A 23,433-nucleotide genomic window follows, 5' to 3' on the forward strand; every position below is an offset into this window, starting at 1 on the left:
ATGTTAGAGCTAACCTCCCTTGTCTAGGTCGGATTTCTAACAGGATGTGATAACAATTCTTTGAACGCAGGGTATACTTCCAGCTACTTGCTACAAACAGACAGAGAGGAAAAGCGAGAGAGAGAGAGAGAGAGAGAGAGAGAGAGAGAGAGAGAATTGTATGATTGCAAATACATATTGCATTACTCTTTTGATGTTGTATAACCTAAAATTTTGATATCCATTTACGGAAATCACTAATTTTCGCGGGGCTTGCTGGTTTCAACGATATCACAAAATGTGTTCGTTATAGCTTGTTGTTTACAGTAGTTACCCCGTTCTATACTGAAATTTCTGTAGACTAATACATAAACCACTAGGTTTTAAACATCAGGTTTCACATATCATAAAATGTGTTCGTTATAGCTTGTTATTTACAGGATTTACCCCGTTCTTTACTAAATTCTGAAATCTCTGTAGACTAAATACATACGCCACTAGGTTCCCGTATGGAACGGGTTAATCTACTGTTCAAAAACAATGAGCTTTTGTTACTGGTCATCACATCTACCACCTGTATTATTGCCAATTGTGTTTCACACGGAAATTTGCTTGGACTAATTTATTTGTTCTTTATATGAATGATATGCAACATTCATCAAGTACTCGTTTTCTTCTTATTCGCTGATGATTTCCATGTGTTTATTTCTGTATCTCCGATACTTTAGGTACTGAATTGATAGAATTACTTCCACGGGTACAAACTTACAAATTGTCAATTAAGATACTCCCCATGCATGATCTTTCTTTTAATTAACTCTCTGGAAAATCTACAGAAAGATACTTTCCTGGATGATACAGTTAAAGAGGAAGTCTCTTCAATTAGATTCGTACGTATTAGTATGTATTAAATGATTTGCAATGAAAATATAAGCCATATGCAATTTCAGAGGTCGTCGTCAAATTCAAACTTCAGCTTGAAATGACGGTCTCCTACAATTTGTTTGAAAAAAAAAATTAAATCGAATGATTAATAATTTCCTAATTGTTTTTGCGTAATGATATAAAAAATTACCAATGTATACAATTTTTTATTATTGGTACATTGAATATGATTATGTATGGGATATATCCATTTTGTGTTTGATGTAATATGATAAGTATTGGAGTATTGTTGGTGATGTTGTCTATACTTTGTGGAAAATGCAGACAAACGATTCAGCAACCTGCCCCTGCTCGATTACGTCCGTCCCGCCCATGTAATGTCTGCTCCTTCCCATCTTTAGTGAAACTCTCCTTATGGTCCCAATAGTGTAGGCCAAGAACAACAACTGACTATGGGAACAATGATCAGGCGAACTGATATTTGTTTTTTCCATCCACCTACTTCCTTCTTTCTGCCTTGCGTGGGCTGCTACTTTCAGCATTATGATTCCCACTAAACATTTTCTACTTCTTCACTAGTCTGGATTAGGGAGGTTTGGCCAACTCTCAAAGTGGATGAACCCCTAGCTGCTGTGAAAATACACTCTTATGCACGGTCAAGAGTTGTTTGCATTATTTTGAATATCTGGGTTGAAATATGGACGTATGCCTTCTTATTACAATGGCCCTCTTGCACCAAGCCGCAGCCGTAGCCAGCGGTAAGGTTCTCTTAACTCTTCTTGTATAGATTTTTTCACTGGTGCAGTACTGTTCTAGCGTGTGTTATCGCTGTTTATTTAATGTAAAAATCGTCGCACATTGATTGATTTATCAATTGATTTGAATTTCTTTTCACATTGTCTAAAAAAAGCAGACATAAGTGAGCGGTAATTTACTAAACAATACCATAAACAATAACAATGACAATAACAAGAATAAATTTGTTTTGTGGCATACAAAAATAATCGATACGTATATTTGTATGATATATTTCTTTTGGCAACAAATAGTAAATATGTAGTAGTCATAAGAACCAATGTGGAACTTTTGTCCAATGAATTCCAGACTGTTTGTAAAAATGTTTATTAGATAACGTTTTATCCAAAGGTAAATGCAATAAATTTGACTGGGGTAATTGTCTTGTTGGGTAATCTTGTTAGGTAATTGTCAACAAAATATTTTCGATAAGCATTTCCGATAATATAAGTGGAAAGTCATTTTCAATGCATGCATGAACTGTCCCAAATGAAAATCTTGTAAATAATAAATTGTGATTTTTTTTTAAACAAACGATTGGTGCTTGAATAAAAGTTTTTTGTGTGTTTATGTGTGCGTGTGTGCGTGTGTGTGTGTGTGTAATAAATAAATATTATCAATCAGAAGTTAACCCTAAATTAGGCCTACATGTATTTAGTTATTAGCACATTCAAAGATAAATTACTTTTTTCCAACCAAATTGGAACATTTTGTAATTCATCATACATTTTGTGATGTAATTGATCACTGATGATGAGGGTCCCAATGAGATAAAATATTTAAGAATCGTTGGCGACAAAACAAAGGGAAGCTGTCGTGAAGAATATTGTCACTAATGTAAATCTCGAACCATATTGGGCCAAGGATTCTTGCAAGGGATAGTAAATTCATATAAAGTAATACACATTGAAGAGGTGTTATCATTCAGGTAAACATACTGTTTGTGTCTGTAAGATAGTTTCTGAACAACTCCAACGCCCTTCCTCTAACACCCTAGGGAGACAGCTCTTGTAAGAGTATATTATCATGATCAGTAATGCCACAAGCCTTGGAGACGTCAAGGAAAATGCCAAGAGTGTGGCAAGGGCTATTAATATTGCTGTAGTTAATTTATGTATGAATGTTATTACGGCATGTGCTGTGCTATGCTTCTTTCGGGATCCAAACTGATAATCCAATAGAGAAACAGACAAACAAATAAATTGTAGTTATTGAGGAAATCGGCAATTTCGGTATAAACTATCTTTTCTATATATGTATTTTCCTAGATATAAGAAAAGCATGAGAGCAAGGATATAGGTCGAAAATTACGTACACCGAATTAATCATCCTTTTTGAAATATCTGGACACCTTTAGCTATTTTTATATTACTTGGCATAATACGGACTTAGCAATTAATCCAAACTATTTTCGATTTTACTTTTCCCCTACTCTCTACTGCTATCACTACTACTACTACTACTACCACCATTGTGACTATTACACTTTACAACTATACTGGACTACCACAGCTTCTTCTACAAATATAAACTTTATCGTCATTTTTTGTTCTCTGAAGAAATGTTGGTAAAGGCAAAAAAAAAAGAGCTTTATTTCTCTTTCCTCCATTGAAAGGAGATTGGGCATGCAATTTTGATTCATCCCCGTGTGGCATGACGGACGACGGAGGACGTGGATGTTGGAATCGTACAGGAGTTTATTCCAATGGTATGCGCAGCAAGTTTATGCAATCTACTATACTTTAAAAGAGATATTCTAGGCAATTTGTATAAATTCACATCAAGTGATACATAGATAGATAGTGCCATGTATTGGTTTGTGGAATTCATTGTTGTCCGAAAGCACAGCAATTCCAAGGCATGCGATGGCATCATTCTTGTTCATTGTGATATGGAATGAGCTTTAAAAACATTCTTATTCCTCAACCAAATTACTACGAATTCTGAAACTCTGTTCCCAGTTTAAAAAAAAAATAAATGCTGATGTCTGAAGTCATCTTGCACAGAAATCTTGACGCCATTAAAAAGAAAATAACATTGCTAAATGCGTATATAATAATGATCACATAAGTAGATTCTCCAGCCAAATCCGAAAGATATCACTTGCAAACAAAGTGCCCTACATCGTACATCGACGTAAACAACTCAACAGAAGAATTTCGTGAATTTGAACAATTAGCAGTAAACGCTGCAAACTACAAGAATTAGTCCCATGCAGTACTGGCTGTCGTGCATTAACTTCGCTTGAATACCCAAAAGTCACATTGTGCTCATTTTTTTTTTTTTTGTATATGCTAATATTTGATTATATTCTATACATTAGTCGGAAATGAAAGAAAATGAAAATGAAATAAAAAAGAAGTAATAAAAGAAAGAAAAAAACGTAAGAAGGACCATAGAACTTGCGTCTGATAAGATATATAATATATTTAGATTTCCACTTTGACCATTTTTGAACTTTAAGCTCCCATTTCAAGTCATTGCCCGATGGCTAGATACTCGGGCACAGTCAACTCGCACGTATGACTAACGATTTATACGTGATATCTCTCACCTGGGTTTATAATGGTTACAGATCGTTATTCGGAATGTTAGTAATTCCGAAAATGAAATACGATTCGTTAATCTGAAACTGAAAAAAAAAATCCATTAATCTTAACACTTTTTTTTTTGAACGAATGATACTGCATATGCCATTTTCGGATGAACGAACTCGGAATAACGAACAATGATTACAGATCGTTACCTAGAAGATTCGTTATTCCGAAGGTTCTTAATTCGGACAATCAAAAAAAAACTTTACATTCTCGAAGGTTCATCAAGCCGAAAACGAATGAGGCTTGTTAGTAGCATTTTTTTCTTCTTTTTCTTTTCATTTTCGGATTGAAGAGCCTTATTCTATTTTCGGTCAATCAAATGTTTTGAATATCGAATATTACGCAAAACATACAACTTTTAAAATTGAGAGAAATCTTTGTCAAATTTGCCATGGCCCCTTGGAAAAAAAACCAAACTTGACTCGAACATACTACCTTGCAAAGTATACACTATAATATTGTATTAGGTAATGCGTTGTTATGATCATTATCTTTATCATCACTACCATCATCACTGTCATGATATCATTTGTTACAGATTATTTCTACGTGGACGTCGATTGTTGGTCTGATTATACACAAATGATACAAACCACAATACCACGTGACTTCGACTCGGGACGATGGCAGCTCTCCTTCATATATCAATCAGATAGTAACGGATTATTGATGGTAGTAAGTAGCTGTAACGGAAGTGTACCACTGACCCTTGGTACTATCGGAGATGATGTCATGAGAGCACAACTGGATCTTATTTGTTCCTCCGACTTTAAGGTTTGTTATAGTGACCACACATAGATCTAGGAGAGTGTTTAGGAGACTATTAATAATACATTTTGATTGCAATGAGAGCAACATGCTGTCAAGTTCAACAAACCACACACACATTCAGACACACACATACGCACACACACACACACACTAACACACACACACACACACACACACATGTTTACAAAAAATGATGTACAAAAAAGTGATATCACCTCATACCTGAAGTCGTACACCCACCATGATATGACATTTCAGCCTGGTTTATTGTTGAAAGATTGGGCTAATTTCTATAATCTGATTCAGATAAGAATACAGATTTTCACATTCTTGATATACTTACGTGTATCACTTTTTTTTTCTGACCAGCTATGTGACAAAGATATTCGCAGTAATAACAGCATGTGTATAAGCCATTTTCAAGGCCATCAAGAGACGATCCGAAGTCAAGGGAATAGTTTAACCCCTTCCACTTCTACTGAATAGTTCAGTCCGGCCAGTAATTAAACAAAAAAATAGTTAGTTTTTCGGACTGCGTTCGGTTGAAAAGTTGTGAATTTTCCTACCGAATGCTGGAAATAGAATTCGGCATTGAACATGTTGAAAGAGGGAATTAATAAACGTGTAGTAGGAAATTCCAAACAGATATCACACGTACCTTCTTGGTCATTGAATCTAACCCTCCCGCTATAGGCCTCGGTAGGGATGGGCAGTCTTTGCTCTACCGGAGGCTGTGTAGCCTTTAAATATGCAAAAAACTTGAGTGTTCAAAATGTCTTGCCCTGAAATGTGAAAATCTCTAAAATTGGATGAACCCAAAATGTGCAAATATGACGCCATAAAATGCGCAAACATTCCATTTTTTTGAGAAAAAATATGGAAACATATCCCATGAATTTACGAATCATTGTTTTCATCCTCCTATTGGATCCAAAATGTTATGAAAAGCAATAAAATGCAGAGCACGGACTCTCTCGCTTTTATTGTACATAACGGAGGCTGCTTAATCTTGCTACATTCACGACATTGGCCCATCCATTGGCACATGACGTGATCTCCATCCCGGTGTGGCTTCTAAGGGTCTTACTGCAACAAGTAAAAAGCATCCCCAGTGTGATGTTTGATACACCCTCACAGCCTCAAAGCCCCCAATTTGGGATCAGGTTTGTAAATTTTTCTTCTAGAACAAGAAGTGATAGACCTATGTTAGTGCTATGATGGGGGTCATCCCCCAATATCGAAACCTACGAGTCATACAGCCTACGAGTTCGACACTGAAAAGAGGTCCATGAGTCTTACGGCTCACGAGTCATACAGCCCATGAGTTTGACACCAGGCAAATAAAGCCCATGGGTTCGACACTATAGGTAAAAACAGCCCATGAGTTCGACAGATACAACATTGGGCTTAATCTGTCGGTCTCGTTGGCCTTGTTAGCTTAGTGTCGACCTCATGGGCCGTATGACCCATGAACTGTATTACTCATGGACTGTATGACTCGTGAGCTCTATGACTCGGGGATTGTATGACTAGTGGGTGTCGGTCTCGTGTCGTGCACCCCTATGAGACACATTAATAACTGCTTAATACTACCTGCCAAGCTTTTTGAAATATGTCTGGGGGCTTTCAAAAGGCAAGAAATAATGTCAAAGATTAAGGCTCATTTTTTTTTCAGACTTCCCCTATCATCTATACGTAATATTGTTGAAGTAAATTGATCCCTGGTGATAACAATGATTTGCAAATTTCCAGGATGTGTTTGCATATTTCACGTCAAAATTGCAAGTTTGCACATTTATGGGTGTTTGCACATTAGTTCACGGGTCCGCAGATGCTTGACGACAAAATCTTACGAATCTTTGCTTGCTCCTCTTGCAGTCACTATACACATACAGCAGGAGTTGGACAAACATGGCCAAGGCTACTCCTGCTACATTAGCCTAGGCTTTCATTTTCAGTGTCTGATGCCCTGCAAATTACTGAAGCTATTGATTATTTATTCTGTAGAGAGCATCTTATTATTTACTCTTATTTTTTGTTTACTCCCTCCAGATTTCATTTATTGCTGTGGCACAGGCAGGGCATCCATTCATAGGAATTGACGACATAAGCGTGAACAGACACTCTCTTACTCAATGTAAGTCTTAATCGGCCTTTTTGTTGAAATACCATGCATGGCAAAGATATAAATTCAATATCAATGTGTTTGATTTATTGCCTTCGTTTTGCTGTAGGTTGTAAAGTCTATAAGTACTCGCAAGTGTATCATATCTTTGGTTTATTTCTTTACATAGGTACAGTGATCTCACCTTCCTCTCACACAAGCGTGAGCACTAGTACCTCCCCGAACCTCGATCTCACCCCTTCCCAATACACCAGCTCTTTCCCCACGTCTCAAATTGACACGACTCCTACAACACGCAAACTTCTTGTTACTCAAACTGAGAGCAGTACAGACCGACAGAGATCTTCAGGCGGAGTCTCGTCTCCCGTTTCTATGACAACGTCAGCATTGCAATGTGGTACATATGTTGTTTTTTTTAAACTTTTACATAAATCTTATCTTTTTGATTTATGTTTTCGGTATAAAAAAGAATTAAATTAAGTTTCAATAAGCATAATTACTATCGTGATTATGTCATGTATCAAGATATCAACGTTTCATTTGGAATTAATGTTGAGAGACAAAGAGGGAAGTTAAGTTCGAACTAACGTAAAAAGACATGAAATCACAGTTTCAATTATTGTAATCACGGATTAATTAGTAAAGAATATGAATTAGAAGCAATGGTATATTGCCCTTACTTAATTCTTTACCAAAATTGATATAGGAAAACCACGTAAACTCATTGACGTACAAGTGCGCACTTCGACATTAAAAGAAAGATTAACTCCAGTGGGCAGATGATGTTAGCAAACAAGAAAGAAACAGCATAACCATGAGATATACCCATTATCATACTTCTGTCGACGGAGACGTCGGTTTCTCTTGTAAAATCAAGCACAACTGATAATCGTACATGACTTGTAATCGCAATCGATATCCAGATGGTCCAGGTCCGGTCATCTTTGTTGTGACGGGGATCGTCGCAGTGATAGCTGTCGTTGTCATGGTTGCAGTTGTGGTCCTGTTTCACCGACGTCGAGTAGAGTGATTGTGATCTAGGCTGCTCCAACATAAGCTGGGGAAAATAACAACCAAAATCATACCGGGGCATCACGTTTGGCAAAATAACAAAAGGGTTGTCAAGACATTTGGAAATTGCCCCGGTCTTCTTTTCTTCAAGGATTTAGGGTTAGGGTTATGGTTAGAGTTGTGATAGGGCTTTAGGTTTATTGATTTTGATGTGAGGATCACGATTGGGGTTAGGTTTATATTTGAGGGTAAAATGAATGTTTGACTTAGCGGGCAGATATTTCATAGGAGCAACTGACGCAGGAGCAAATGTCAGGGAACCGACAAAGGGACCGTTACTCACACTCACACCTGGAATAAGAAAGTTGAAGATTCGAACCAACTATGAAACTGCACATTTTTTTCTGACTATTCTGTCGTGTGTATGCAACTGCCTTCTTTTCCCTTTAACTAACATTTTGCAATTACTTTATTCATTGTGATCACAGGCCCGTTGTGTTTCATTCGTGTTAACCGGGATTAGAGGTCTTATCGTGCATTATGACTGGGAATGCGTGATAGAAGAAGGAACAAAATACAGACAATTGAGAATGAAAATTAAATTGAATCTTTAGATTTCATTTCAATTTTCAATTCATTTTTATTTTTCATACCTCTCGTATATGAATATTACATCAGAAATTATAATACGAGTTCTTTTACCTTGTAAACAACGTGCAAAAACAAACAATATATATGGTAATAACGCATCAATTGTAATGATAACTGGTTGATATCGAGATGGGGGTGAACAAAATGAAGTAATCAGTGTTTGTCAAAAAGAAAAAGAAAAAGATCACTTGATTACTGCAAGTTCTGAAAAAAAAGTAGCTTCTTATAAGTTCCGTCCTTTGTAATTCCTCTCTTTATATCTTTGTGTTACTTATTTAGGAGAAAGCCGGCGAACGTTGATGCCTCCAGACAGTTGGATTCTAGTGGTGATGTTCATGGTAACCCAACGTTCTCAGTTGCTGCGTTACATGAAGATAACGGACTCGCTGGCGATGTGTACGTTTCCCAAGACGTCATCCTAGGGAGGATTTCAGCTCAGGGTCTTTCATTAAACAAATCGGTAGCGTGCGGAGACGACATTGCCTACGACAATCTCGATGGCAAATGTGTGATGTCTTTAGATGAAAAGACTGAGGATCACAAGGTCGTGGCAGTTCTTCATAGCGAGAATGAATACGATTTTCTGGTTCATGCGCTGAACACTAGATCCGACCAGCATGCCCAAGGAAAGGTTGGTACAATCAAGTTGAGCGATGGACTAACGGAAACTGGTGACGACTACGAAACTGTCACACAAACCGACGCACCTGACGTCAAGACTACTAGGGCAAAGACGCATTGGAACAATGCGATATCGAAGACTGAAAGAAATCATGACAACGAGGATGAAATATCCACCGAACATCCGGCATACTATGATCTGCCAGCAGAACACGCAATTGGAGAAAAACCTCCGGTGGGCGATTTGCTTCCTGATGACCACTATGAGGTTCCCCATAGCGATACCATCGGAAACACACACCATCAGAGCACGGCAGTGCCGCGTCACTGTGGCGAGGACGGTTCATCGGATGCTGATACAAGTGACTATTATTCCGTGGTGATGTCAAACATTGGTAGGTTGTGAAACAATGGTTCACCCCGGTGTGAACCAAGGAGTAGCAGTGATGTGTACAGAGAACTACTCTGACTCTTCGACTACCACTGACGTCTGCGCTGCGTGAGATTTCAGTGGCATTCTAGAACAGTGGTGCTAATAGGGTTAAACCATTCTGTGGCAAGTTTTGGGGTTAATAGCGAAATCTTGCAGCAAGTTCTAGTTGGCAACTGTCTTTTGCAGCTAGAGTCTGTTTGCATAACCCGTGTGGAATTTTAGGGAACTGCCTTGAAAATGGTGAGAATTTGAAATTAAACAAAGACATCTGTACACTGTGCTTGTTTTGTTTACGGTGCGTACGGACAAAAATGTATATTTCAATCCAAGCTATGACTTTGACAATAACAAAATGCAGATGTGTGTGTTACAAACTCTGTAATGGAAGGCATGTTTTTAATTCATAGCTCTCATGTATATACCCTCCCAGTAGATTTCCAGATTCAAGAAGTTTAACATATTGATAACGAAAACTAGAGAATTCGCTAACTTTCAATTTTTGGTAGATTACTTCAGCTTTGCATATGTTGAAAGTTTACATTTTCAAGGGTTTTTGAGAAACCCCAAATTGATATGACGTGAAAACATAGGTAAGGTACTGTGTGCAATGAAATTGCGAGAAGCATTGATACTTTCGTAAATGTGATTTTTTTTTCCTGAAGATATTCTACACATTTTACATCTTACTTCAATGTCATTATTACTGTGTAACTTCTTTGACATAGTCTAGCAAGACAAAGGAATAGAAAGAAAGGGAGAGAGAGAGAGAGAGAGAAAGAGATAAAAATAGCTGTTTAAACTTCAAAAGGCCTATAGGTATTGAATGATTTACCATGCAAAATAAGAACCATCTCTTCACTAAATCAATTCAAGAAGAGATATAAGTAGTATTTATTACATTTACATAACTTGCAATGATCTTGCCACGTGTAAAGCGATGCGTCACCTCATAATGTACGTGTATGCATGTGTGTGTGTGTGTTTGTGTATTAACATGCAAATCGGGGGATGCATGATATATTTTGTCATCAGGGTCCAACTTTATATAAGGCAATCAGCCTTCCTGTTGTGCCCTTACGCTTTAATAATGCTTTTTTCCCCATTGTCGTTTTTCCCTTCTCTGTCCTGCAGAGTGTTGTATGATTGTAAACGTCTTAATGTGTTTTTGTTGTGTATCAATTGTGATTTTTATGAAAGTGTCGAATGAAGAACTTGAACAAAAGAAAATAGTTCTTATTAAGTCTTAATATTTTCATGCTCGCACAGTACTTTTCCTAAACCGAATATATTGCACATAATTATGATCTTGTCAACTTTTTGTCGCTTGCAGGTTTTATGTTCTTATGTTTTATGTATATTTCAGATTTTTCTACTAATTGTTTCATCTTGAAAGGTGATATTCATAATTGAAATACCAGAAATAGTATTAATTCAATAATTGTTGCAAATATCCTATAAAACAAGCAGACCGCCGTCGATAAGGATGTCATTATTTTTAAAGGCCCCAGGATAATTTGCTTTCTGAAATGAAATCGTGTAATATATATATATATATATGTGTATATATAACTTTATAGTTTTAAACATGAATAAAGATGTTTTCTTTTATTATCTTATAATTTTGTAAGGAGCGTTCTGGGTACATCACAATTCTCTTTGTATATGATATAAATCATTTGTTATTGTTTTGTGCCATAGTTTGCTGTGTTTCACTCCGTATTCATACTCTGGCAATGAAATGTAAGAAATTCATTTCTTCTCTATTTGCCAATACATTTCATTTTCTTTTTAGCAATCACCTTATTTGTGATCAGCTGCAGTCTGTTTATTTGTGTTACCGTATTGTATTTTCCATTGTTTTTTTAATGGTTAGCGTTAAACGAATTGATCATATGTAAAGCACAATGTGAATCGAATGTCTTTTATATTTTACATCACAATTACTGTCTCAAATAGACCTTTTTTATCAAAGGGAGATGAGACGGTTTCTATCTCATAATTGAAGTGTTGGAAGTATCAGTCTTATTGAGTTGACACCCTAGTTCCTGTCACGTGATGCTTTCCTAGCAAAAGATCAGCTTCAATCACTATTGACTCATACGACGTACACCCCCTCAAATAAATAAATAAATAAAATCTTAGCAACCAAAGTCAGATCGGATTACGAAATTGTCATGCTGATCTGGAAACGTGATTTTAAGAACATAGCAAACCAGTGCTAGCCTTGAGTGATGTAGTGATGCAATGCACGTAGCACTATGCCTTCGTACGTTTGACTGTTAATATCCATTCGAATGCATGCAATGTATAACTCACAGAATAGATGTCTTGCAATTCATCACAATTTTCAGCGAGCCCATGTTTATCAGGGTTTTGCCGAAACAAAGTAATGTATACGAAAAGGGCAAATTGTTCAAATATGAGTATATTAAATTTGCAAATCAGATTGCGTAATTAGGTATCGTATACTGCATGAGTTTTCACTACACAAGTCACATGAACGATTTTCCTTTAACTTTTACTCGGTGCTCAAAAACGCAACGCACCCCAGTACAAGACATGATTACCGGTATATACATGTTATACCTGAAATCAAATGCGAAAAAAAAAGATAGTAAGGTTGTAGTAGTAGAAGTCGTAGTGGTAGTAGTAGTAGGAGGACATTCAAGCTCTAATATTCAATGTTTTACTATAAAATAACTCCTAATTTGGCTTTAGTTCGTCATTAAATTGTATAATGAAGGATATTGTGTGGTTATCATGCGCCTACGTTTTTCTCTGTCATGGAGTGGAATTTTACTATGTACTTGCATGTATCATTGAAAAAAAAATGTTGAAGTGAATGTTGTTGTATGGCAGATATAATCATTGATAAATGTTATTTCAGTATTTGAAACCAACGCCGCCTCCAGTGGTCCATAACAAACCATTGGCAAGTATCAGATGACCTCAACTTTTATAGATGGTTCGAATAACATCAATTGATATTTAGATTTTCTTTCTTGAAATGAGGGTCTGTTTCGATTCCGTGAGGCAATGGGAAAGCCTAGCGCAACACACTCAAGTGGGGGGGGGGGAAGAAAAAGTAGAAAAAGAAAAAGGGAACGAACATTCAGGAAGTATGAGACCACTTACAATGCTTCTAACTTTGTTTGTTAAGAATACATCAAAAGAATGAAGAAATACTTATTCACGTTCCTCTTATAGGGTTTTCTTTGGCTAAACAAGTCTATCCAAGGACTATTTCACATATTGTGTTACCACAAACTCACTTTCTCATTCCCATCTTTTAAACAGCACACAAGAAAACGCTTGTAGGACCTACCATAATGCGTGATTTAAAGAACGTACAGCATTGTGCAGAAACTTTTCGGATAGCATACTTGTGTATTATAAGATGTTACACTGTACTTAACTAGAATATATTATTACAGAGTACAGAAAGAGCTCTGTGACGAACGTCAAAAAACAACAAGAATAAAAGCTTTCACGTTGTAACGATTGGCATTACAATCTATTCAATAGCTTCACCCATGGCACGTACTGCAGAAGTAATACCCTCCTAAAAAGACTCAACGGACAAGCTTTAGGCATTTCAATTATGAAGACTGCATTTTCACAGTTTAGTGAACTATACTGTGAATTAAAGAGACAATTTCATAGATACCCAAATTTCGCCCTGGGGCATTTCTGCTTTGTGATGTTCCTTCAGGTCCATCATAATTTCTGTTCTTAGAGACGCAGAAAAACATGCCTACATTAAGCACAAGTCAGGCACTGAAGTATGGATGGAAATAAAGTTATTATTAACTATTATTGTCGATATTCTGTTCTTGATTTCTGTGTTATCTGTTGCATTGAGGAAGCGCTCTCTGAAACTGCTATTATTTTTTTTTTCATAATCACGTAAATATACAGTGGAAGACAAATGTTCTGAGATAGATGTAGAGAGTTTATTTTGCGAAAAATTGAAACAGCTAGTTTGAAATCTCATTTGAACTTGCAATCCTTCTTTAAAACTATACCGTAGGACCTATTTAAGTTATAAAGCCCATTATGCCCTATATTTAGCCAAAAACCAAAAATACAATTACACATGGGGCATTCACTCAACACAAAATAAAGAGTTTCACACATTGAATGAAATCAGTCTGCATAGTATCATCTAGGCCCGTTTGACAGGGGGTGGGGATGGGGTGGGAAGAGACACCCAATCAGCAATATGCCTCTGCTTGCTCACTTCGATCTCATGTAATGTCTGCTCCTGGCCCTCATAGTAGAACTCTGGTCACAAGCTTGATTTGCACTTAAGAACATCAAAACGACCACAGGAACGGTGGTTAAGCGAGCTGCTATTTTTCAACCTACTTCCTTCTTTCTATTTTGTTTATCTTGTTACTATCCGTGTTTCTATTAAACAGTTTCTACTTCTTCAGTCAACGAAGGAGGATTGCTCAATTCGGATGAAAGACTCACTGCAGTGAACTGCACACTTGTGGAGACAGCATTTGTCTGTATTAAAGATATCTGATCGGAAAAATGGAAGTATGGCTTCTCATTACACTGGCCTTTATGCACCGAGCCACAGCCAGCGCCACAGGCAGCGGTAAGGTTCCTGCACCTCTTACTAGTCCATGGGCCAAGACCCAAAAAATGGGTTATTGGTCCCACCTGAGGTGGCAAAACCTTTTTGGTGTCATTTTGTTTGTCGGGCATAGATATGCTTATCAAGCTATGATAGCATTTCCAAATGAGTAGCTTAGTCATAATAAATGAATTTTTAACCAATTTGGTCTCGTTTTTATATCCCTATACTTCTGAATAGAAACTAACTGCTATACAAAGAAGAGCACTGTCCTCTGTATGTCCACAGGTGTTCTGTTGTAAACGCGGTGCGCTTCTGGCCTGGCCACGGACTATACATACACTTCTTCACGAGCCCTATCCCCACGTGACGATTATAAATTTTAACCAACGTGTATTGATCGTAATCGTGAGAGAATAACAAATTGTCTATTGTTGGGTAACAATGTTTCCAGATTGAACAATTGAGTTGCAAGGTCTGACATAATGCCAAAGTTTTTGTATTGTATTAATTTGAAGCTGTGAAACGAAAAAATGGTTGAGAATCATGGATGAAAATGGAATAATGATGAGAATAAAAAAAAAAAACACCGAGTGACCGGATCATCTACATGTTTCATCATAAGCATGGTAAAATTTGTTCATAGATCTCTTGAAAGAAAATTTTTCTTTTAAATGTATTTTGACATAATGATGCATCTCTATCAGCAACGTTCGAGAAATTTGTTTTCTCTATAAACGACCTATTTCCGCATCAACCAGTGTCCTTAACATGCTTTACATCTTTGCAGGCAGTACACAATCAAATATGGATTTTCTGTGCACGAAATCACATATTATTCTTTGAAATTGATATCAGTGTGTACATAATATATTTTCAAGTTTACCATTCATTGTGGTTCGATCTTATTTCAAATCTATATGAAAAACAACTGCGGAGAATCATTATTAGTTCTGAACGAATTCAATCAGCGCGAAACTTAAATAGGTGTCATGATCATAATTACTCCTATTGCCAAATTCATCACATTGTGTGAACTGATTGGAAAGGAAAATGGGTTATACACTGCTGCTTGTATTTCCCCTAAACTACTACTACTACTACTACTACTGCTGCTGCTGCTGCTGCTGCTACTACTACAACTTTATCTGACTTAAAACAGCAACAACGACAACACGTCTCTTTGTCTCTTTTCTCTCTGGATAGGAGATTGGACCTGCGATTTTGAATCTTCTGCTTGTGGCATGACAAACGACATGGAATGCTGGCGTCGTTTTTGGGATTTTTTCTCCAATCGTATGTACCATAAATTCAGATAACATTATACAAATATTGCACAGGTGAGAGGGCGTTTAAGCTAGTGGACGCGCAGCGCACTCGAGGGTATTCACATTGGTCTAACATGCACGGGGTTGCGCCTCGTTTATGTTGCACTACATTGTGAATACCCGAGATGGATCTGCATCTCCACTAATGTCCCAAACTTAAACCTGTGCATTATTTGTTATAATTAGAAAATGGTTGTACGATTTTTTTTTATTTACCTTATTTTACCAAACCAAATATGTTGTTGTTGTTGTTCATTTTCCATCTGTGAAGATGGCTGGATAGTCCGAAGAAATGTCTGAACCACACACATCGGTATACTGTATACCAGCTAGCTGAACGTCCACGATTTTGTTTGCGGTATTCATGGTATTAGGTGACTGAGCGCGTACTGTACTTGTAAGCTGACTATAAAGTGCTCATTGCTCAAGTACGTATTTGTGATGCCATTCTCTTTCTTCTGGATAAGTCTATATACCTCCTTTAATTGACTAAAGATTCTTACAGACAATTGATATAATATAGTTTATTTACATAAAATGCAAAAAGCACATAGGCTGCGTTTATCTATCTAACGCCACCGTCCTAACAGGAATGCTGGTTTAATAGGAAGGGGAGTCCGAGTACGGGGACTGTCACGGCTGATTGCTTCCGCGTGTTCTCGGTCTTCCCGTCGTGTTCTAATAAGGAAATTGCCAATACAGTTTGTATAATACAAGCTCACAAAGTCCATGAAATTTGCTCACATCTTCCCCCCATCAACAGCCATTAACCCCTCATAGTGTTCGTATAGGTGCCTAGTGGTCGCCTGAATGACCCACACACACCTCCTTGCTGTTTTTGTGTTTTTATTTGTTTTGTTTGGCTTTGTTTATGTCATGATTTTCAAGAAAAAATAATGAGAGTTTGCAACAGAGAGATTTGCCTTTATGGTGTCGACAAGCAGAAAAGTAAGTATGCCGCTGGATAATTTCTGGTGTACTTGTTTCCTACTTAGCTCTGGAGGCATGCCGCCCTAGAATGATAAAGTATTAAAAGCAAAAGCAAAAGCAAAAGCAAAACTCACCTGTCAAAATTTTAGGGATGTCCATGTAAAGACCACGAAGGGACCAAGTTGCATCCATGCTCTTAGTTGATATCCGTGTTAGCTCCCTATCGTTTCCGCTGTTGTCCGCGTTCATTCCTTGTCTGTCCCTGTATAGGCACCGTACTTGTCCGTGTATCCTCCGTAGGGAGTTTTCGCTACACGACGGGAAGACCGAGAATACGCGGAAGCAATCAGCTGTGACAGTCCCCGTACTCGGACTCCCGTCCCCATATCTAAGCAGTTTCGCTTTCCTGTAGGACAGAGGCGTGTATGGCGCGCCATTTGCCCAATAATTCTGATAAACTCAGTTTATCGCCGAAAAACTTGGTTTATCAGTCGATAAACTCAATTTTGCGAGAGAAACTCTGCTTATCGACTGAAGTTTCTCGCGATAAACATAGTTTTTCACTCGATAAACAGAGCTTATCGTTAAACTGACTTTTTCGCTCGATAAAAAGAGTTTTTCGATAAACTAACTTTATCGAAAAAGTAAGTTTAACGATAAACTCTGTTTATCAAGCGAATAACTAAGTTTATCGATAATCATGGTTACTTCAGCTTTGGCGAAAGGGGGCGCTGGTACGGTCGAAATTAGCTGCAGGATTAGGACGTGGAGTTTGGCAAGCAGTGCCACACACTAGCCGCAGACTTTCGACTAGAGTAGCCAGTAGTCACGGCGGCATCCCACGTGAAACGTTAATGCAAACCAACACAAAGTGCACTTTGTCTGTCAAGCCTCAATGGGATGCGGTAAATCCTCTATGAACTGGTCAAATACACGACCACGAGCAGTGGTAACGCTCAGAGCCGTACGGCTCTACTCTGGCAACACTTTTCAAAGCTCAGAGCGCCCACTACTGATAAATCTTGAATAACTGATTATCGATAAACTAAGTTTTTCGGCGATAAACTTGGCGAGTTTATCGCCGAAAAACTATGTTTATTGGTCGATAAACTAAGTTTATCGACTGAAAAACATAGTTTATCGCCAAAAAACTTAGTTTATCAGTCGATAAACAAAGTTTTTTTTTCGAGAGAAACTCTGTTTATCAAGCGAAAAACTAAGTTTATCTCGATAAACTTAGTTTTTCGCTTAGTTTATCAGTCGATAAACTAGGTATTTTGCTTAATAAACCGAGTTTATCGAAAAACTTAGTTTATCGACAGATACACTAAGTTTTTCGGCGATAAACTAAGTTTTTCGGAATTATTGGGCAAAATGGCGCGCCATAGGCGTGGGGACAAGATCGCTGATTGGCTTGTTGGATGGCTGGGCTCACTCATGCATAGCATGGGGACCGAATGCTATTTCGGCCGAGTGCCGTACTCGTTTTCCCCAGGACGTTTGTCGGATTTGATCATGCGCAGAAGCAAATTTTGCACACAATACGCTCAGCTACCGGCTGCGTCGTGCAGCGAAAACTCCCTATTATCCCTGTAGACGCCCAGTTGGGATCGTATTCACACCGACATTGAGAGGAAAATCGATATTTTGCATGCCATTACACCACGGATGACGATCCGTGGTCATCTGTGTAGCAATCCGTGAAAGTGTAAAAGGGACTTTACCCTAAGCCTCATTCTTTTGGATTACTCGTCGGCTTTCGATACTATAGACCACACCAACCTCATCAACTGCCTGAGAGAGCACTATGGGATGGATGGATTTGTGCTTCGCTGGATCGAATCCTACCTCACTGATCGTAGTCAGAGGATCGTTGTGAACGGCGTGGAATCCAGGTCATTTCCTCTTTATTGTGGCGTCCCGCAGGGTTCCGTCGTAGGACCATTGTTGTTCTCCCTCTACACTGGTCCGTTGAGCCACATCATTGGCTCACACCATGGAGTGCAGCACGCAATCTACGCGGACGACACTCAGTTATATGTCATAATGAACTCTGATGACGACCACCGGGCTGCTTCCATGCAGAAACTTCATGATTGCTTCCTAGACATTAAGTCATGGTCTTCCCGCAACCATCTCAAACTAAATGAAGCCAAAACTGAGTTGTTGTTCGTCTCATCTCAGTTTAGGCAGCAACCTGGATTTCAACCTTCTTTGGATATGGCTGGAGAATGCGTTTCTTCATCTGACTGTGTGAGGGATCTTGGTGTTACTCTCGACAAGCATCTCACTCTCACTAACCACATTCGAAATGTCTGCAGATCGGCTTCCTTTGGCATTGCTAGGATCGGGAAAATAAGGAGATTCCTTAATGAGTCATCTACAGAAAAGCTGGTACATGCATTCGTGTCTTCACACTTGGACTATTGCAACAGCCTCCTTGCTGGTCTTCCTCGCTCCTGTCTTGCTCCGCTACAACGCATCCAGAACACCGCTGCACGTCTCATCACACGCACGAAGAAGCATGAACATATCACACCTGTCATCAGATCACTGCACTGGCTACAAATTCATGACCGCATCATCTTCAAAGTTCTACTCCTCACCTACAAGATTGTCCACAACTTAGCACCATCCTATCTTCATCATCTGGTTTCCCTCCGGACTATATCTACTTCCTCAACAACCAGACGCCTTCGTTCTCACTCCACTGCACACCTTCAACTCACATCGGCACCGCGCACCCGTACCCGTTATGGCAACCGCGCCTTCAGTGTTATTGCACCTACACTATGGAACAACTTGCCCATCCACGTCCGTGAAGCTCCAACAGTAGACTCCTTCAAATCATTACCAAAACTCATCTGTTCTCTCATGCCATGTAATTTGTATTGATTTATTATATGCAGTCTGTATATATGTGACCCTGCACCTCAAAACAAACAAAAGTCGCCAGACATGAACTTTAAGTTAAGACCCTATTCTGAAAGAGCAGACTTTAAGCTTTAAAATGATGCATAACTCAAATTAAATGGACTCTCCTAACCTATCTAAATATTGGAAAGAAAGCATAAACTCAGGAAAAGTGTGAACGGAGAAAAGAGGCTCTAAAGTACAGTGTCTATTCAAGCGCTTAATCTTTACCAAACCGTGCTGGCTGTGCGATGAATGGGACAAAAACAGGAAGTAAACCACCAGAGTAACAACAATGAAGGGATTATCAAATTAAACTGAAATTAAACATGCCTCATTAACACGTTCTGTCCATAATTACTGCCAACTTTCAAAGCAGTAGCACTATCCTTTCAAAAGTTATTAGAGTTGAAAATGAAGAGTGTGGACAAGGTTTTTCAAAAATGAAAAAAAGATTCTAAAGACACACCTAATCACACTATTCTACCAAAAATGTTCGAGATAAACTGCTAAAAAAACACACTTTCCTGCCCGTTTTATGATACCAAATTTTAGCATATGTAAAAGAAGACCTTTTCTTCCAGAAAATATGAAAAAGTCAAGTTCGGCTAGGTTGACCCATTTCACTTATTTTCAGTCCTCACGCAAAATCAGTGTGTGCGACTTTATGATCGTTTTGAGGTGCACGGTCACATATGTTAAGTTCGTTCTTTAAGTTATAACTTACAATGTTCATTTTATGTATTTTGTATCTTGTATTGCGTTTCATCGTATCACAATTTGTATGTATTCCATAATTGAATCTATTTTTCCATTTTTTTTTTTTACTGCAGCGCTTAGAAACGATGTAATAAGCGCTTTATAAATGATATTTATTATTATTAAGCAGGCCGGGCTTTTTTGGCTATGCTAAGACCAGAAGGAAGCGGATTCCTCCCCCCCCCCCCCCCCCCCCAGATCTCGCCCATCAGAAGTGCGATCGCAACGAAATTCGTCATGCGTGACACTCACGTTAAAATCTACAAGATTGTGGCAAATTTTTTTTGAAAGAACCAATTATTAATTTCAATTAATTAATTATGCAAATTAAGCAAAAGATCGCATTTTAGCCTAATTGAAAGCATTGAGAGTCTCCTTTTTGATTTGTATATCTGTTTGAGCATATTCAACAATTGTACATCATAAAAACTTCCAAAAGTTATTTCAATTTTTATGTATTTTATTGTTTTCAGAATTTCTTATGTGTTTCTCTGTTTTTTATTGGAATTGTCACTGACCACTTTCCTACCATAATTAGCCTAAAATTAATCAATAAAAGTGATCAATTGTAAAAATGATCAGGTTTTTATGACTTTCATGGCAGAGCACAGTTTCCATGGGAAATGTACACAAAATCACAAAATTGTGCCCGTTTTGGAGTGACATGCCGTTACAAAAATGGGCGTGGCTTCGAAAAAAGTATACATGTACGTTGTAAATTCGGTCTCAAAAGTTGCACGAGACTTGAACACAGAAAGTCAAGAAGCCTCGCGACGAGGTCTTCTCGCGTTACAGAATTAAAGCGCGAAACGTCGGGGGGGGGGGGGGGGGGCGGATTCTACCTCCGGCCGGCCCCTTAAGAGTTAGAACAATACATCGTCATTGTGCGTGTTTACGGGAAACCAGAGTCACGTACTGATGTATACGCGTATCACTGAGCGGTCATTACACCGGCCATTTATTAAGTAGATGGTCAAAGGTTCTTTTCATCATTCTCCTGTACTGACCGAATCTGCTTTAAAAACAATAATCACTACAGGACCTAAATTTTGGAATGGGTTGGATACAGAAATAATCCAATCTCAGTCTCTTTATTCATTTAAGCATAAACTTAAACTAGTTTATCTGAATTCATATCTATAGCTATTCTTCAATCCTCCTCGACATTCTCTGTTCATACTTCACATTACTGACAGTATCGATTATGTAACATGTGCCTCGCTCGCGATTTCTGTATTATCTCCTGAACTTCCTTTGTACACATTTGGTATCTCTGCTATTGTACACTGCATCTGACTTGTACCTCGCTGGGGTGATTACGCAATTCTCAAGAAGTCTTGTGTCGCGGACATTGTTTTCTTTGTTTTTTTCTTTTTCTGTTTTACTTTTCGGCGTTTATATTTCTCCAATTCACAAATTGCCATTCCTTTAATTACATATACCAAGTAAGAAACCCATATCCGCATCTGGGAATCTACACCCTACAGGCAATGATTCTATATGTAGATTCCTCATAGTTCACATGTTTTGTTGTCTTATTAGCTGTACTTGACAATTCATCCATGCTTTTGTATTGTGATGTTTATGTTTTATGTATTTGTTGAAATGTGGAATATGGAACAATAAAAAACAAAAAAAGGGTAAAAACTAATGACTCGCCATATATGGCGTGGACATGCTAGGCAAAATTGAAAACTTGTCACGTGCAACCTGGTCACGTGATCGCCCCCAGCCAAATATTTGACTAGAATCCAGATAACCATCAAGCATCTAAAAGAGAATTCATGATCTAATTACACTTAAACTCGCATAAGTCGATCTTCTCGGGACTGAGCAAAACATATCGACTTAGGCGAGTTTCGACTTGTGCGTAAGTCGAAAAAAAATCGACTTAACAACAGTCACACCACACGTACATTATGTATAAATGTACATGTATGTTGTCTACTCTGGAGCCGAGAGCTGGAGAGGTGTGCCGCAGCACGGGTCGCCCGGCAGCGCCGCGGCTAACTTTGCATGGACAGTGCATTAGCATTGGCACAGGTCCGATTACTTTGCACCCTTGTTAAACCTTGGGGAAGTGAATATGAACGATATTTGAGCAGTGATTGATTCCAGTTTACCATACCGTGGCTTGAAATGCGTGTAGAGGTGTACTTCTGATTTACCCGTGCCCGTAACTTTCCCCTACTTTCCGCTTTGAAAACTCACCAACTTCATCCATCCACTGCACAGCGCAGACTGCAAACATAGACAGACTATACACAGTCCAGTCGCTGTACGCACAACTATACACAGCCCAGTCGCTGTACGTACGTAGCGCTAGCGCGACAGGGCTGTACCAGAGGACCTCAAAACACGAAGAGAGTTCAACAATCGCATGCGATCGCTTTGAATTTTGATACTTTAGATCATTTTTTTGTCACCTGTCCGGTCGGGATAGTTCTTATGTAAACAAAAATTGGCGTCTCGTGATTTTGACACTGATTTATTGCACAATAAAATCTTATTCGACTTAGGCACAGTGAATTTAATGGTTTTTCCGTGAGAGTGTTCTTGGAATTTCATCGACTTAGGCGAGTATTCGACTTACAAAATTCGACTTGTGAATGAATTATTACACGTAAGTCAATGGGGAAAAATCGGGACTTTTTAAAATCATCGACTTGCGCGATTATTCGACATATGCGATGTCGACTTAGGCGAGTTTAACTGTATAAGAGAATGGGCATTGTAACAGTATAATACAGTAAGTCTTACTGTCAAATCTGTTGATATACCTCCAATTGTGAATCAAGGCTATACTCTTACGAATTGCAGATCATGGGCCGTTGTGTGAGCCCAGAAACGGATAAACAGTGATGAGGGAAATACAAAATATTTCACATTGCTCCTGACCATGTTACACAGATGAATGCCACGGTTGAATTCTATGATATCATTGATACTTATTTATTGTCAATATTAGTGGCGGATCCAGAGGGGCGCACAGGGCCCTCGAAAACAAGAGAGATAAAAACAACATAAGGGTGAGGACGGGTAAGCCCCCT

This window comes from Diadema antillarum, unplaced genomic scaffold, assembly GCF_040938485.1.
Source record: "Diadema antillarum isolate AM-2024a unplaced genomic scaffold, OU_Dant_1.0 scf00000061, whole genome shotgun sequence".
Classification (NCBI taxonomy): Eukaryota; Metazoa; Echinodermata; class Echinoidea; order Diadematoida; family Diadematidae; genus Diadema; species Diadema antillarum.